This window comes from Scyliorhinus canicula, chromosome 8, assembly GCF_902713615.1.
Source record: "Scyliorhinus canicula chromosome 8, sScyCan1.1, whole genome shotgun sequence".
Taxonomy (NCBI): domain Eukaryota; kingdom Metazoa; phylum Chordata; class Chondrichthyes; order Carcharhiniformes; family Scyliorhinidae; genus Scyliorhinus; species Scyliorhinus canicula.
In genome coordinates, this window is record NC_052153.1 from 9,258,783 (window position 1) to 9,276,785 (window position 18,003).

Genomic DNA, 18,003 nt, shown 5'->3' on the forward strand with positions numbered 1-18,003 from the left:
CTTTACCTACCATGTGTTTGAGCCGTCCAATTTCAGAAAGTGATGGAAGAGGAGATCATGGGCAAAAAGACACAAATATCTAGTTCAGGCCGCCAGGCAGTATTACTGTGTCGAGCACAGATTATACTAGTAGATACAACACAGCGTGGGTCAGCTCCCCAGAGGCACGGCTTGACAACAACAGATAACTGGCTTATATAGAGAATATTGCACAATTCATGGCAAAGATCTGATTGTTACAGAGCCAGACCCTTCCCCCGCATCCAAAAACAAAATCATTTATTCTGCAGTACACCACCATTCTGAATTGTTGTTGTATTACCGAGATCCTACCCAACACGCCTCCACTCCATTCCTCGATTGTTACTTGCACCAGGTGTCAGTGACTTCACCTTCTCCAGCCACAGAAGAAGAAGCAAGGAGACATTATTTTTTTCATTCTTCCCACCATCGGTTGCCCTGCCTGCAGTAACCTAAGCTCCAAGCTCCGAAACTCCCTTCCTAAACCCTTCTCTCCCCCTACAAACCTTGAGCAAGACTTTGCTTCACCCTCCCAAATTCTAACGTGGTTCAAAAAAATAATATTGCGATTGATTGTGCCTCCAATCAAACCGCTCGGGCTTTTTACTCTGTTAAAGGTGCCACGTAAATGTACATTGTTGGTTTTACCTTGTGGTCCGCGAGTCACCTCCGATTAAAGTTTGCGTGGATCCGCTTTGAGGCAGCCCACAGTCCACGAAAGGAACACGGTGTCCTTGCTGTTTTACCTGGACCTGAAAGGATTAACAGAAACCCGCTTAAATCAACATAATATGCACAAACCATTAATCTAAAAAGGATTGCTGAGAAACAAAAGAAAAGTCTTGTCAAAGCTTGTCGTCTTACACCCTTCAGGACAATTCGCAAGAACACCGCGGTCAGGAGAGGCAACGATTTATGCTGTTTGAGTTGGCAAGTGAACTCTCCTTGATAGAGGCGTTCCTAGGTGACTGACAGTCAAGGGTAAAACTGCCTGATAAAACAAAATGGTACAAGCTGCATACTTAAATAATCTCACTCCAACACAGTTAATGGATCAACTATCCTAATTCCCGGAGTTTGTATATTTATTTTTGGACATCTCATTATGATAACATCGAAAATGTAAATGAAGATGAAAATAGTAAAATAAGCAAACCACAAACATTTCTAATGTTAGGAAAACAAAGATAGTTCTAAAGGATTTATATTTGCATTGCTCAACCTTGCATTAACTGGGTTTAATTTAACGTTTCTGTGCCTGGAAGAATAACACCTACAGTTAGAGTCATACTGAAAAAGGTGTTTGCATGTGTGGGGTTGGTTAAATTGTGTTTCTATTGTGCTTAGATAGGGCAACAACGTGAAGAATAAATTGATCAGCAGAGGTATGCAGGTGTTGCTCAGCAACTGGGGACCTTGTAAGGTAGAGAAGCTTTAAAATTTTAGTTTAGCTAATCTGATTGTAGTTGGAGATAGGTAGTGAGACAGAAGGCAGCTCCATAGCTCTGAGCAGTTGGTTTTAGCAGGCTAAAGAAGAAACATCTCTCTCAGCCTTGCTGGGAGAAAAGCCATACTATGGAGTAATGGTTGAAAAAAACAGATGCCAAACATCTAAGCCGGGATTTTCCCCCAACCGGTGGGTGGGCCATACCGACGCCAAAGAGTGGCGTGAACCGCTCCGGTGTCGGGCCGCCCGGAAGTTGCGGAATCCTCCGCACTTCCGAGGCTAGGCCGGCGCTGGAGTGGTTGGTGCCGCACCAACCGGCGCCGAAGGGCCTGTGAGTTGGCGCATGCACGGGAGCGCCAGCGTGTTCTGGCGCATGTGCAGAACCACTAGCGTGATCACTGCGCATGCGCAGGGGGTTCCTTCTCCGCGCCGGCCACGGCGGAGCTTTACAGAGGCCGGCGCGGAGGGAAAGAGTTTCCCCCACGGCACAGGCCCTCCCACAGATCGGTGGGTCCCGATCGTGGGCCAGGCCACCGTGCCGCCCCCCCTCCCGCCGAGGCTGGATCCCCCCGCGCCCCTCCCCCGAGGATTCCGCAGGCCGCCCTCAGAGCCAGATCCCACCGGTATGGACCTTGTGTATTTCACACCGGCGGGACTGGCCGAAAAGACAAAGGAAACCTGAAGGTAGAGAGCGGTTTAAAACCTGAAAATGAAACCCTGATGGAAGCTGCAGAGGGGAAGCATAATTTAAAAGATGATTTGAAAGTGTTACTTTTGAAAGCGGAATTTCAAATCATTGGTGTGGAAGCCGGAGTTCGGTCAGACAAGGTAGCTCACGGGATCGGAATCATCTGGGGGGATTTTGAGGCCAAATCCATAGACATTCACTTGGGTTTAGGGAGGAGTGTGTCTTACCACAGTCATCCTGTTTGCTTAAAAGGGACTTTGTGTGTTAACGAGACCATTGTAGCTTAAGATGTACTTTGTAATCCGTGTTGATCTTTAAATCCATGCGTATTTGTTAAGGGAATGGGGGAGTGTTTTTTCTATGTTTAATAAATGCTTTTTTACAGTTGTTAAAATTAATTAGCGGACCTGTGACTCTGGTTTTCCACATTTACAAAAGATTAAAGTTACGTCTTTTGAGCCAGGGTTCCATTCCGGAATCTTCCCGTCCAGTTATAACATCCACTGAGATTGTAACACTGCACTCTGTAATTTTGGAATCTTGGGGTTAGACTGCCACAATTATCTGCGGCATTGAAAGGAGCAGTAAACACAAACACATTCCTTGCCCAACTACGTAACATATCGCATTTCAAGTGGGCAGAAAAAAGTCACGTGGCACAATTCCTGTTCATTCCCCCACAAGTGCCCTGCCCAACCTCTTAGATTAGATTCAGATTTAGAGTTATTGTCACGTGTACGAGGTACATTGAAAAGTATTGTTCTGATTTGATTTATTGTCACATGTACCGAAGTACAGTGAAAAGTATTTTTCTGTGGCCGAGGGAACGTACACAGTACGTACATAGTAGACACAAGAATAACCAACAGAGAACATTGACAAATGGTACATCGATAAACAGTGATTGGTTACAGTGCGGAACAAGGAGCCAAACAAAGCAAATACATGAGCAAGAGCAGCATAGGGCGCCGTGAATAGTGTTCTTACAGGGAACAGATCAGCCCGAGGGGGAGTCGTTGAGGAGTCTTGTAGCTGTGGGGAAGAAACTGTTCCTATGTCTGGATGTGCAAGTCTTCAGACTTCTGCCTGATGGAAGGATCTGGAAGAAGGCAATGCTTGGGTGGGAGGGGTCTCTGACATCTCAGCACCTCTCCTGTTCTGGCCTCCTACGGGTCCGTTATGTTCGCTCCTCTGTCAGAGGTGCCTGTACCTCTAGTCTGAAGCCTGGGATTCTCCCCAAAACCTTCCTTCCCGACTACCTTAGGAACGGGGGAGTTCCTCTGTGTCTGGGAAAATATGCACCCCTCGAGCATCACAAACATAAATTATCACGTTGCCGTTTGAGGGCAATGGCTGGGTGCTGATTCGCTGCCATATTTCCGACATAAGAACCGATATTTCAGAAGGGTCAGCTGGCAGGGTCATCAAAGACAGGTTTCACACTTCAAAAAGTGCCCCATTGGCTGTCGAACTCTTTGTAATGCCTGAGATTGTGAACGGTTCTATATAAACAGGCCTCTCTTACCCCGATGTATCCACCTTACTGATTAGCACAAGCTCAGCCCCACAACCTCAATGTCTGAGCCCCAACAGAATCTCACTATTATCTGTCGCCCTGACCTTGATCAGACTGCGCTGGCTCGCAGTAACACGATTTTCCAGGCTGTCATTCCCATCTCTGTAACCTCCTCCCACTTCACATCCCTGCTTCCAGCCTCCGTTCCAATTAGCTGGTTGCTCATCGGCAGCTCCTTCACTGACACACCCTCCCACCAGAATCACCTCTACATCACAAGCCACCTTCCTAAACACTTCTGCTGAAACTCTCCCCAGCTCAAACATCTCCTGGAAACCTAACTTTTGCTTTTCATTCCTTCCCTACTGCTGTTGCCTGATGCCCAGGTGTAAAATGTCTTAGATCGACGCACAGTGGCAGCCGTGTGTACCATCTACAAGATGCACTGCGGCAACTCACCTAGGCACCCTCAACACCTTCCAAACATGCCACCCTTACCATCCAGAAGGACAAGGGCAGCACCACCACCTGGAAGATCTCCTCCAACTCACACACCATGCTGACTTCAAACTTTCATGCCGTTCCTTTTGCTGGGTCAAAATCCTCAAACTCCCTTCCTAACAGCTCTGTGGACGTTCCGACAACAAGTGGGCTGCTGTAATTCTCGAAGGCAGCTCACCACCACCTTCCCAAGGGTATTTAGGGATGGGCAATAAATGCTGGCCCGACCAGTGACGCTCACATTCCATGAGTGAATAAAATATATTTTTATGGTGCTGTAAAATCCCTGGCTGTTGTTGCATATTACCATCAAGCTCATTGGACCATAGATGGTGCGTGACCAGTCATCACAAGTTGTTCGTTAATTGTGATGATCTCATGTCAATACCAGAAATATATCTTGTATTGTTTCATTGTAAACAATGTTTGACGTCAATGCCAGAGATGAGGAGATACTGAAGTGCTGATGTCACGACGGTTTTCCCCACCTCTGCCTTCAGAGACGATGGGCGGGATTCTCCGATTGCCGACGCCAAAATCGCGTTTGGCGATCGGCTGGAGAATCCCCGTTTACGGCGGAATGGGGGCCGACGCCGCTTTTGCGATGCTCCGCCCCCTGCTTTTTCTGGAGGTGGGGGCAGCTCGCTATTGGCCGGCAGTGGAATGTCTCGGTCACGCTGATGTTGACTATTCGCCAGCCACGCCACTAAGGAACACGCATTAGTGGGGGTGTGGTTGCCAAAGGCAGGACTGGAAGATCCCGCCAATTGGAAAGGTTGGACAATTCATTACCCGGTGTAGTCGTAGATGCCACCACAGTCCCGGAGGTCTCTTCCCGTTGCCAGCTGACTGGGCGGTGATTTAACCCGAGGGTCACCACACCTCAAGCGAGGGGAGAGGTAGAGAAGCCGGGGCCTTCGTGGATAACCTCAGCCAGCACGGGAATTGAACCCACGCTCCGTTGCGGCGCTCCGTTTCACAAACCGGCTGTTCAGCCAACCGAGCTAAATCGATTCCCCCTAAAATACAACAGTGACTGCACAGGGCGGCAGGGTGGCGCACTGGTTAGCACTGCTACCTCACGACGCTGAGGACTCCGGTTCGATCCCAGCCCCGGGTCACGGTCCATGTGGAGTTTGCACATTCTTCCCCGTGTCTGCGTGGGTCTCACCCCCACAACCCAAAAAGATGCGCAGGGTAGGTGGATTGGCCCCTTAATTGGAAAACAAAAATTAATGCGTACTCTAAATTTAAGAAAACAAACAACAGTGACTGTGCTCCGAAAATACTTCATTACCTGAAAAGGGCTTTGTGACATTTTGAGGGTGTAAAATGCGGAAGGAGAGCCGTGCTTATCAATCAATGTTAATCATTCTTTTTCCGTAAAGACGCTCCACAAAAAGGGAGTTTTAAACTGAAATCCTTCCACCGGACAATGTTACTTACTTCACTTCACTTGGCAACAGAAACAGCAGCAGCTTAATCAGCTTCAGAGCTGCCAATACTAAAGTTCTCTAGTTTCAAAAGGCTCCTACCCATTTTGATTAATAATTAAGCTCCACATTTGGCAGCCACGTAAACAAACCAACTCTTTCCCGTGCCAGGAAATCACCAATTACTTTTGAACTTTGATCTGTAAGTTGTTACACTCAAACTTCTTTTGGCTTAAGAATATCAAATAAGGAGCCCAGGTTCAATCAGCTGTAACACATGCTCCTGTCCCGTATTCCAAAAGATTTCTGATCTCTCTCCCTCTCGCCAAATCTTTCGGCACCATGCCCAAATCGGCCAGGTAAACCGAGCAGCTTCTTCCAAGAGACAATGCTGTTTCCAAATCGAGACTTTTACAAGACGCACAATTGTGAGTTATTGGAATGCCATGCCCAATAATACATGCCACTGTGCACTCATTCCGCCACACCCATTATTGCCTATCCCCATGGGGGAGCTCTCAATCTCCATTCCCCCACTCTCGCTAGTTCCTATCCCCATGGGGAAGAGTTCACTCTCCATTCTCCCACCCTCGCTAGTCCCTATCCCCGTGGGGGAATTCTCAATCTCCATTCCCCCACCCTCGCTAGTCCCTATCCCCATGGGGGAATTCTCAATCTCCATTCCCCCACCCTCGCTAGTCCCTATCCCCATGGGGGAGCTCTCAATCACAATTCCCCCACCCTCGCTACTCCCTATCCCCATGGGGGAGCATTCAATCTCCATTCCCCCACCCTAGCTAGTCCCTATCCCCATGGGGGAGCTCTCAATCTCCATTCCCCCACCCTCGCTAGTCCCTATCCCCATGGGGGAATTCTCAATCTCCATTCCCCCACCCTCGCTAGTCCCTATCCCCATGGGGGAGCTCTCAATCTCCATTCCCCCACCCTCGCTAGTCCCTATCCCCATGGGGAAGAGTTCAATCTCCATTCCCCCACCCTCGCTAGTCCCTATCCCCATGGGGGAATTCTCAATCTCCATTCCCCCACCCTCGCTAGTCCCTATCCCCATGGGGGAATTCTCAATCTCCATTCCCCCACCCTCGCTAGTCCCTATCCCCATGGGGGAATTCTCAATCTCCATTCCCCCACCCTCGCTAGTCCCTATCCCCATGGGGGAATTCTCAATCTCCATTCCCCCACCCTCGCTAGTCCCTATCCCCGTGGGGGAATTCTCAATCTCCATTCCCCCACCCTCGCTAGTCCCTATCCCCATGGGGGAATTCTCAATCTCAATTCCCCCACCCTCGCTAGTCCCTATCCCCATGGGGGAATTCTCAATCTCCATTCCCCCACACCCACTAGTTCCGCTCCCCACTGGCGGAGTGTTCAATCTCCGTTATTTTCCTTGCGGTTGTGATTCCGATAATTCCCAGCACAAACACGTTGTGTCCAATTCTAAAACTGAACATTCTGATTGGCCAGAACTCGCTTCACGAACACCAAAACCGAGATCAATAGATTTCTGTCGGTTAAAGTAAGTTGAGGGTTTGGAGAATTAAGGCAGGTAGATGGAGTTAAAATGGAAATTTGCACATGTCACTCCACTTTTTAATAAGGGGGAAACTGGGGAATTACAGACCGTTTAGCCTAACATCTGTGGAGGGGAAATTGCTGGAGTCTAGAATCAGGGTTGGGGTAACTGAAGACCTTGAAAAATGTTGTTTGATCAGAGTGAGCAGCACGGATTTGTGAAGGGAAGGTCATGTCTGTCTAATCTTACTGAATGTGACTGAGGTAGTGGGCAGGGGAATGTGTGTGGATGTTATTTATTTGGGCTTCCAAAAGGCATTTGATAAAATCCCACATAAGAGACTGTTAACTCAAATGGAAGCCCAAAGAGTTGAGAGCAAATGATTGACATGGCTGGGAAATTGGTTGAGTGGCAGGCAACAGAGAATGGGGATAATGGGTAAATACTCTAATTAGCAGGGTGTGACTAGTGGTGAACCACAGAGATCTGTGTCGGAGCCTCAATTATTCACACTATTCATTAATGACTTGGACGATGGCATAGAAAGTCATTTATCCAAATTTGCGGATGATACAAAGTTAGGTGGCATTGTAGACAGCCGAGACGAGAGAATAAAATTGCAATGAGATATTGGCAGACTAAGTGAATGGGCAGAATTGTGGCAGATGGAACTCAATATAAGCAAGTGTGAGGTTACGCATTTTGGACCCAAAAAAAGGATAGAGCAGAGAACTTTCTAAATGGAAAGAAGTTAGGTACAGTGAATGCCCAAAGAGACTTGGGGGTTCAGGTGCATAGTTCCTTAAAATGCAAGGAACAAGTGCAGAAATCAATCAAAAAGGCTAATGGAATGCTAACCTTTATATCTAGAGGATTGGAATATAAAGACACAGAGGTTATGTTGCAGCTTTACAAAACCCTGGTTAGACCCCACTCAGAGTCACTGTGAGAAGTTCTGGGCACCACACCTTCGGAAGGATATTCTGGCCTTGGAGCGGGTGCAACGTAGGTTTACAAAAATGATACCTGGACTACAAGGGATTGAGTTACGAGGAGCGATTACTCAAATTAGATCTGTTTTCATGAGAATTTAAAAGGTTAAGATCAAAGTATTCAAGATATTAACAGGAAATTGAGGGTCGATAAAGATAAACCTTTTCCACTGGTTGGAGATTCTAATACTAGGCGGCATCGTCTAAACATTCGGGCCAGACCGTTCAGCAAGAGATGTTGGAAAGAACTTCTTCACCCAAAGGACGGTAGAGGTTTGGAAATCTCTCCCACACACAGCTGTTGAAGCTGGAACAGGCGCTAATTTTAAATCCGAGATAGATAGATTTTTGTTCAGCAGAAATATTAAGAAATATGGGTCAAAGGTGGATATATGGAGGTAGGTCATAGATCAGCCACAGTCTCATTGAAAGCTGGGACAGGCTGGAGGGGCTGAATGGCCTACTCCTGTTCTTATGTTCCCTATGGGGTTAAGATACAGATCACCCATGACGTAACTGGACGGCACAACAGGCTCGAGGGGCTGAATGGCCTACAAGCTATCCATCATAAAAGTGCATACAATTTGGTCTGAAATTAGTAATGGTAGAGTTTGTTTTCAGTACGGTTACTCCCAGCCTCCTCAACACCTCCCCCCCCCCCCCCCCCCCCACCCCCCACCCACCAATCCCCTTCATTTGCTGCCATTTCTCTCATTTCCCCCTCCTGGATGGGCCAATTCGTACCTTGGGTCCTGATGGTTCATAGAACATAGAACAGTACAGCACAGAACAGGCCCTTCGGCCCTCGATGTTGTGCCGAGCAATGATCACCCCACTCAAGCCCACGCACCCACCCCATACCAGTAACCCAACAACCCCCATTAACCTTATTTTTAGGACACTAAGGGCAACTTAGCCTGGCCAATCCACCTAACCCGCACATCTTTGGACTGTGGGAGGAAACCGGAGCACCCGGAGGAAACCCACGCTTTTTACTTTTCAATCCAAAGTATCCAAAGTTCAATCCACACTTCCCTAAGTGTCTCAAACCATGGCCACTTTCTACGTGCAATCCCAGACAGCAAGTCTTGGCAGACAATTCAAATGCACACGGCATCACAGACAACCCCAACCCTGACCTTAAAAGACAAAAGAAATAGTGACAGGAAGTAGTCCATTCAGCCCCTCCAGGCTGCCCCACCGTTCACCGAGATCTGTAACTTTAATTTGATTTTCCAGTTGTACAGCAATACCTCTCAACTCCTTTGAGCTCACAGTTAAACCAGTACAGGCAATTTGTTGATACTAGAACATCCCGAACGTGGCAAAACATCCCACGCACCCAAGCAAGAGCATTGCCGGCATAAACACTCTGAACGCAGAGGCACAAAGGAGATTTTAGCAAAGGCGGCCAAAGAGGGCTGGAGAGGGAATTTCAGAGCTTAGGCCTCAGGCAGCTGAATGTGTGGCTGCCAAAGACGGTGACGCTAGCCTTCCCAATACAGGTAAAATAATCTCACATATCAATTAGATTTTTGGTAAATTAATTTACGGGATGTGGGCGTCGCTGGTTAGGCAGCATTTATTACCCATCTCTAGTTGCCCTTCAGAAGGTGGAGGTGAGTTGCCTTCTTGAACCACTGCAGACTCCGAGGTGTAGGTACACCCATTGTGCAGTTAGGGAGTGTGTTCCAGGATGTTGCGATATATTTCCAAGTCAGGATGGTGGATAATTTTGGAGGGGAACCTCCAGGTGGTGGGGATTCCAGGTATCTGCTGCACTTGTCCTTCTGGACGGTAGTGGCCGTGGGTTTGGAAGGTGTTGCCTGAGCAGCCTGGGTGGGTTACAGCGGTGCATCTTGCAGATGGTACACACGGCTGCCACTGTTCGTCAGTGGTGGAGGATTTGAAGGTTTGTGAAAGTGGGAGCAATCAAGCGGGGCTGCTTTGTCCTGGATGGTGTTGAGCTTCTGGAGTGTTGGAGCTGCGCTCATCCAGGCGAGTGGAGAGTATTCCATTACACTCCTAGCTGGTGCCTTGTGGATGATTGACAGGCTTCGGGGGAGGGGCGGGGTCAGGAGGTGAGTTACTTGCCGTAGGATTCTTAGCCTTTGACCTGCTTTGGTAGCCACAGTATAAATATGGCTAGTCCAGTTCAGTGTCTGATCAATGGTAACCCCCAGGATGTTGATTGTGGGGGATTCAGCGATGGTAATGCCATTGACTGTCAAGGGGCGGTGGTTAGATCCTCTCTTGCAGGAGATAGTCACTGCCGGGCACTTGTGTGGCACAAATGTAACTTGCCACTTGTCAGCCCCAAGCCTGGACATTGTCCAGGTCTTGCTGCATTTGGACATGGACTGCTTCATTATCTGAGGAGTCGCAAATGGTGCTGAACATTGTGCAGTCATCTGCAAACATCCCCACTTCTGACCTTATGATGGAAGGCAGGTCATTGACGAAGCAGCTGAGGATGGTTGGGCTGAGGACACTACCCTGAGGAACCCCTGCAGTGATGTCCTGGAGCTGAGATGATTGACCTCCAACCACCACAACCACCTTCCTTTGTGCCAGGTATTTCTGATACTTTCCCTTAGATGGTGTGGCTCTGGAGTTACTCAGGAGTAAAGTGGAAACAAAGGCGGCTCCTACCAAGCACAGATGTGGGTTGACTGGGATAACCGTTCACTCCAACCACTGCAAGCGATCAAAGACAAACTGCTGAGATACAGGAACAAGCAGCGACCACATGACCATCTTCACTTTGTAATGGAGAGGAGCTCTGGAATAAAATAGTCCGATGAGAAAGGAGAACATCATCTCTGCCACATAGAGCCGGAGAGCAGTTATCACAATGGAATACTCGCTCCGCATCAAGGCAAGTCCTGGGCAATGTCCCTTTAAGATCAAAGAATTAAAGTGCAAAAAAAAATCAGGAAGAGCCGCTGGAAAGAACCTTGTGTGTCTGGATGTAGGACTCCGAGACACTAGATATTCTTGAAAGGTACCCCAGAGACCATCTAAAGAAAGTCCTTTGATCCAGACCTCCCTGAAGCCAGTTTGGAGCGCAGGGGGTGGGGTTAGGAAAACGTTTGAGTGGTTTGTATTTGGCCAATCCCCGGTCAGGAATGTGGCTTAAGAATTCCAAGCACTCTCGAAATATTCCATCACTAAACCGGATTGTGAAATCACTTTTCTCTGATTTGGTGACGACAGCATAGTGGTCACGTTACTGGATTGAAAATCCATTGGCCTGGACTAATAATCAGGAGTCACAAGTTCAAATCCAACCGTGGTAGTTGGGAGAACTGAATTAAATAAGCGAAGCATTTTGCGTGGGTCTCGCCCCCAACCACCCAAAGATGCGCAGGTTAGGTGGATCGGCCACGCTAAATTGTCCCTGAATTGGAAAAAAAAAAGAGTTGGATACTTAAAATTTATATATAAATAAATAAGTAAAACAGTTAATTAAATAAATCTGGAGTAAAAACTATTAGCAATGGTGAAAATGAAACTACAAGATTGTTATAAAAACCCATCTGGTTCACTAATGTCCTTTAGGGAAGGAAATCTGCCGTCCTTACCTGCTCTGGCCTACATGTGACTCCAGACCCACAGCAATGTAACTGACTCTTAACTGCCCCTGAAATGGCCACGCAAGACACTCTGTTATATGAAAACCACTGCGAAAACTATCACCCATATGGATTTTAGCAGTTCCAATGGCTCACCACCACCTTCTGAAGGGAAATTAGAGAGGTCATGTCTGACAAATCTGTTAAGAGTTCTTTGAGGAGGTAACAAGGAAGTTAGACAAAGGAGAACCAGTGGATGTGGTTTATTTAGATTTCCAGAAGGCCTTTGACAAGGTGCCGCATAGCAGACTGTTAAATAGGTTAAGAGCCCATGGTGTTAAGGGTAAGATCCTGGCATGGATAGAGGATTGGCTGACTGGCAGAAGGCAGAGAGTGGGGATAAAGGGGTCCTAGTCAGGATGGCAGCCAGTGACTAGTGGTGTGCCTCAGGGGTCTGTGCTGGGACCACAGCGTTTCACAATATACATTAATGATCTGGAAGAAGGAACTGAAGGCACTGTTGCTAAGTTTGCAGATGATACAAAGATCTGTAGAGGGACAGGTAGTGTTGAGGAAGCAGGGGGGTGTGGGGGGGCTGCAGAAGATTTGGACAGGCTAGGAGAGTGGGCAAAGAAGTGGCAGGTGGAATACAACGTGGAAAAGTGTGAGGTTACGCACTTTGGAAGGAGAAATGGAGGCATAGACTATTTTCTAAATGGGGAAATGCTTAGTGGACGGGGAGAGGATGTTTCCACTTGTAGGAAAAACTAGAACCAGAGGACACAATCTCAGACTAAAGGGACAATCCTTTAAAACAGAGATGAGGAGGAATTTCTTCAGCCAGAGGGTGGTGAATATGTGGAACGCTTTGCCGCAGAAGGCTGTGGAGGCTAAATCACTGACTGTCTTGAAGACAGAAATAGATAGGTTCTTGATTAAAAAGGAGATCAGGGGTTATGGGGAGAAGGCAGGAGACTGGGGATGAGAAAAATAACAGCCATGATCAAATGGCGAAGCAAACGCGATGGGCCGAGTGGCCTAATTCTGCTCCTATGTTTTATGGTATTATGGTCTAAATGCTGGCCTAGCCAGCGACACTCGTCCCATGAGTAAATTTTTTAAAAGGATGAGAGTTATGACAATGAAAAACATTTTTTTTTGAAGTGAAAAGATCAGCTTTTACTACAGTCAGACGTACACAACTAGTCAGCGGTATGTGAAACCTGGAAATGATTCTCGCTGTGTTCTGAAATACTTCAGAATAACAACGCGCTGAATCAAACCTCCTCTTGTAAATGACCCAAACTGGGCAAGTCTTCCCGAGCTCCAGACTGACCATATGGACCACGTGATCATGGTCAGCCTTGCTTGGATTTTGGGAGTTGCCTCTCCAATCCAGTATCCTTAAAAACGTGCCCACCCTTCCCTCCAATCGCCAGATTATCCCGCAAGTTGCCAAGGCTGCTGCACAGTTCCAGTAAAACTAGGCTGGAGTTTAAAAAATAATTGCCATTGTGGGCTGGCGGTTTTCGTCAGGTTATGTTCTGCAGTGAACTAATAAACAAAAGTTCATTGGGTGGGTTCCAGCTAGAGAACGTCAATGGCAGCATTTTAACTCTTCTGTTTCCAAGCAGCGTCATAAAACACAAAGGATGCTTTTCTCCCCGTGTCTCTGCGTGGGTTTCCTCCGGGTGCTCCGGTCCCGTCCCCCCCCCCCCCCCCCCCCCCCCCCGCCCACCCCCACCCCCCACAGTCCAAGGATGGGCAGGTCAGGTGGATTGACCTTGATGAATTGCCCCTTAGTGTCCAAGGGTTAGATGGGGTTACGGGTTTGTGGGGTGTGGGCTTAGGCAGGGGGCTGTTTCAGAGGGCCTGTGCAGGCACGATGGGCCAAATGGCCTCTTTCTGCACCGTAGGGATTCTATGAAGGGAAAGCAGGTGTAGGTAGTAATAGGATTCCAAGCCACATGGTGGAGTATGAAACTAGACGTCGATAGTTGGTTTATTTACAGAACGCAGCATTATTTATGTCTGCCTCATACCTACTAATTCTCCTCATGTCCCAGCAGTCTTTCTTTATATGTGTTCCAGTTACTTAATCAATGCCCTTCACCCCTGTATCCTTAAACTTGATAATCCAATTCATGTACCATTGATGTAAGTTTCCGTTAGCTTCTCTATCCTCAAGACTATAGTCTGAATTTTCAGTATGGCGGCTGCTCAGTGCCCACTAGCCCGCTACCATTTCACACTCAAATGAGCATCCGCCCTTGGACGGAAGTCACGCCTTGGAGAACTGTCGACCAATTGGCCAACCGCTCTCCAGCCCCTCCGGACACAGCACTGCAGTGGCCAGTAGAGGTAATGCAGCACAATGCCTGCGCCTCAGCACTATACTTCAGCTAAGGACCAGGGGTCCCAGGTACAGGAGGGTAGGGGATTCCCTGGGGGCGCTGGGAGGCAATCTCAGTGTCAGGGGATAGACTAGGGGAGCTCCTGGGTCCTGGAGGTAAGGGCACCCAAAATCTGAAGGCACTCTTCCTGCCCAACATTGTTATATTTTTGTTTTTGCACCCAACACTATCCGGCACCGGCCAGCCTAAAATTTGCAGCGAGGCAGGAAGAGGCCCTTAAATAGCTCAAGTAGCCACATAAGGGCCTTTAAGGGCTTCCTATCCGAGACCCTGTCGGCCCCACTGTATAATTGCAGTTGGGGTGGACAGGATCCCGGAGGGAATCTCCCATCTAATTCCACACTTCTCCTCCCCCACTCCCCACCTCAGAACACGCAAGAGGTGGGGGGGGGGGGGGGGGGCAACGTAAAATTCTGGCCTAGTTCTCTGTCAGATCAAAACTCCCAATCCCAATCCCAACATCATCATCAAACCTGCTGACGAAAGGGGAACTCTTGGCCTAAGTAACTTTTATACCCCAGGGAAAAGGTCATTTTGCACCTCCAGGGGTCGGTTAGCTCAGTCGGCTGGATGTCTGCTTTGTGATGTGGAGCGATGCCAACAGCACGGGTTCAATTCCCGTACCGACTGAGGTTATTCATGAAGTCTTCTCAATGTTGCCCCTCGCCGGAGGTGCAGTGACCCTCAGGTTAAATCACCACCAGTCAGCTCCCTCTGAAAGGGAAGTGTGGGCTGTGGTGATATTTGCATAATACATGCAGGAGAAACCAATGAGTCTTTCTCACTCCTATTTATTTCTCTCCTGATCCCCTCTGTTTTCACCTTACCACTCTGAAGATCCCAGTCTGATTCAATGCCATGCTCCCGGTTCGCGCACACTACTTTTTACATGAGACCGATTGCGCAATGTAAAAACAAAGTCCCCCCAGGCAAGCTTTGGTTGAATGACAGACTACGTTGCGTTGCCGACTTAAACATGCTGTATTATATCCCATCATATCTGCGCCCAACTATATTTGGCCCATCATGTCTGCGCCCACTTATGATGGCTCCACTGACTTGGGAGTGCCTGGCACGGGGAAAGAATGTCCAGTCGGGCTTCAATGATGAGCACGTCACTTCCGATGCTTCAGTCAGGAAAGGAGTCTGGTTGGGCGTTGTGGTGAGAAGGAGGGAGAGAGATGGTGGTGTAGTGGTAATGTCACTGGGCTTGTAATGCAGAGGCCCAGGCAGATTCGCAGGGAACACGGGTTCAAATCGCACCACAGCAGCTGGTGCAATTCAAATGTAATCAAAAAAACCTGGAAGTGAGAGCTCGTCACTGTCAGGAGTGACCAAGACAACCATCATTGACTTGTGTAAGAACACATCTGGTTCACTAATGCCCCCTTACTTGGTCTGGCCTGTGGTATTATCATAATTATCAGAACTGCAAGGGTTAATCAAGTGTCAAGAGTAGCCACTAGAGGGAGCTACAGTTACAACTATATAAGGCAAGTGATGCTGAGCCTTGTGGGAGAGTGTGTGCAGGAGTTAGCTGGCAACAGTCAGAAGTACGGATAGTGTAAGTGACAGCAGATTATAGTTTAAACCAGTAGTGAGATTAGCTGTAGATGAGTGTAGTTTAGATGTTATTAATCAACTGTGTATTCTTTAGCAGTAAGTGTTGAATCCAAGTTAGTGGTGTTGATAAATTCATAGCAGTGTTTAACAGCTATGAAGGGAATAGATGCGGGCAGGTTGTTTCCACTGGTGGGTGAAAGCAGAATTAGGGGGAATAGCCTCAAAATAAGGGGAAGTAGGACTGAGTTTAGGAGGAACTTCTTCACCCAAAGGGTTGTGAATCTATGGAATTCCTTGCCCAGTGAAGCAGTTGAGGCTCCTTCATTACATGTTTTTAAGGTAGAGGTAGATAGTTTTTTGAAGAATGAAGGGATTAAGGTTTCTGGTGTTCGGGCCGGAAAGTGGAGCTGAGTCCACAAAAGATCAGCCATGATCTCATTGAATGGCGGAGCAGGCTCGAGGGGCCAGATGGCCTACTCCTGCTCCTGGTTATTATGTTCTTAGATGGCAGAATTTCACAAACTGACAAGTGCGAGGGATAAACACAGTATTCACGTGACTGCTGAATAAATGCACATTGTCTTCAAATGCATTCAATTGTCTTAACCTTTTCCTGTACAGAGGAACAACTTTATTTGAACTTTGGACACGTAGAGTTATCGCTCACATTCCAATGCCACCACGAATGGTGCTTTTTCTAAAAAAAAACGAACACACAGTAGGTCTGCTTCAGCAACAAACCAAATTACTGAAAGCTCCGTCCACATGGACTCCCTCATTTACTCTCAGGAACAATTTCTCCTAATTGCACCCAACCCCCACCACTCCCCCCAGCACTAAATCGCAGGCCACAAAAACAACAGACAGTTCAAGATCCGACCAACTTAAGGTAATGACCAAAAATTGATTTTATGTCTGGTTGTGACAATAACCACAAGACCATAAGAAATAGGAACAGTAGGTCGTTCGGCCCCTCGATCCTGCTCTACCATTCAGTGGGGTCATGGCTGACCCGACATTCCTCTTGTCCACTTTCCTGCCCTTTCCCTGTAACCCGTGATTGCCTGGCTGATCCTGAATCTATCTCAGTCTTAAATACACACAAGGACTCTGTCCCCACAGCTCTCCCCAGCAGAGAGTTCCTAAGACGCAACCCTCGAGTGAAGAAATTCCTCCTCATCTCAGTCTTAAATTTGTGCCCCTTTATTCTGAGATTATGGCCGCGATTCTCCGCAACCACGATGGGTGGGAGAATAGCGGGAGGTCCACTCCTGCACCTCCCGCTATTCTCCCACCACCCCCCCCAAAATGGCGTGTCCGGTTTCCCGACACGCCGCTCGGAGAAACGCGGGTCGACGTTTTTCACGGCGGCCCGCGATTCTCCGCCACGGATGGGCTAAGCGGCCTGCCGTTCCCGACGGCGGCAACCACACCTGGTCGCTGCCGTCGTGAACATGGCGCGCCAGGTAAGTGTGGAGCCTGTGGGGGGGCGGATTGGGGATCGAGCACCACAACCGTGCTCGAGGGGGGACTGGCCCGCGATCGGTGCCCACTGATCATCTGGCCGGCGTCTCAAGGGGACGCACTCTTTCCCCTCCGCCGCCCCGCAAGATCAAACCGCCACGTCTTGCGGGGCGGCTCGAGGGGAAAGACGGCAACAGTGCATGCGCGGGTTTGAGCTGTCCAACCCACGCATGCACGGCTGACGTCATTAGGCTCCGCCGCGGCGTCATTCTTGGCGCGCTGGGCCTTGAAGCCAGGGACAAGGCCCGGCCGCCGAGTTTCCCGGTACAGCCCGCCTATCCCCCCGGGTAGGGGAGAATAGGGGGCCGGGAGAGGCTTCCAACGCCGCCGGGCCTTGCGAAGAATTCCGCCCTATGCCTCTGGTCCTACACTTTCCCATGGAGAAACATCCTCTCAGCATTTACCCTTTAAAGCCCCTAAAGAATCCTCTATGTTTCAATGAGATCACCTCTCATTCTTCTAAATTTCAATGAGTAGAGTTCCAACATGATTGCAACACTCCTACGGCAGGTCGGTGTCATGATATTCAGAAATGCAGATAATGATATACAGACAGACAGCTAATGAACACAGAGAACAGGACATGACCAATGAGCAGGCAGGACACTCAGGGGTGGTATCTAAGTATAAAAGGCACAAGGCACTCACTCCGCCTCTTTCCACTGATGAACATCTAGAGTGAGTCAGGGTGTATGTACAGTATCACACCTCCAGCACGTGGCTAAGAGCTAGTCTGGTTCAGTCCGACAGAGTAACCACACTTAGGTTAGCAGAGAGTCGAAATCAGAGAGAACTGTG

General features: G+C 48.4%; 1 protein-coding gene across 4 annotated transcripts in view; it reads right to left on the reverse strand.

Annotated features, from left to right (window-relative positions):
- lpar1 (lysophosphatidic acid receptor 1) overlaps positions 1-18,003 on the reverse strand; it is a 137,066-nt gene that overhangs the window by 71,586 nt on the left and 47,477 nt on the right. For 2 of the 4 annotated variants that reach the window (XM_038804141.1, XM_038804139.1), the window contains exon 2: positions 670-773. The gene's annotated coding sequence lies outside the window, so the exon portion shown is untranslated. Of the gene's footprint in view, positions 1-669; positions 774-885; positions 909-5,619; positions 5,641-18,003 lie in introns of those variants that run through there. The other 2 variants (XM_038804142.1, XM_038804140.1) reach the window with 2 other exon arrangements.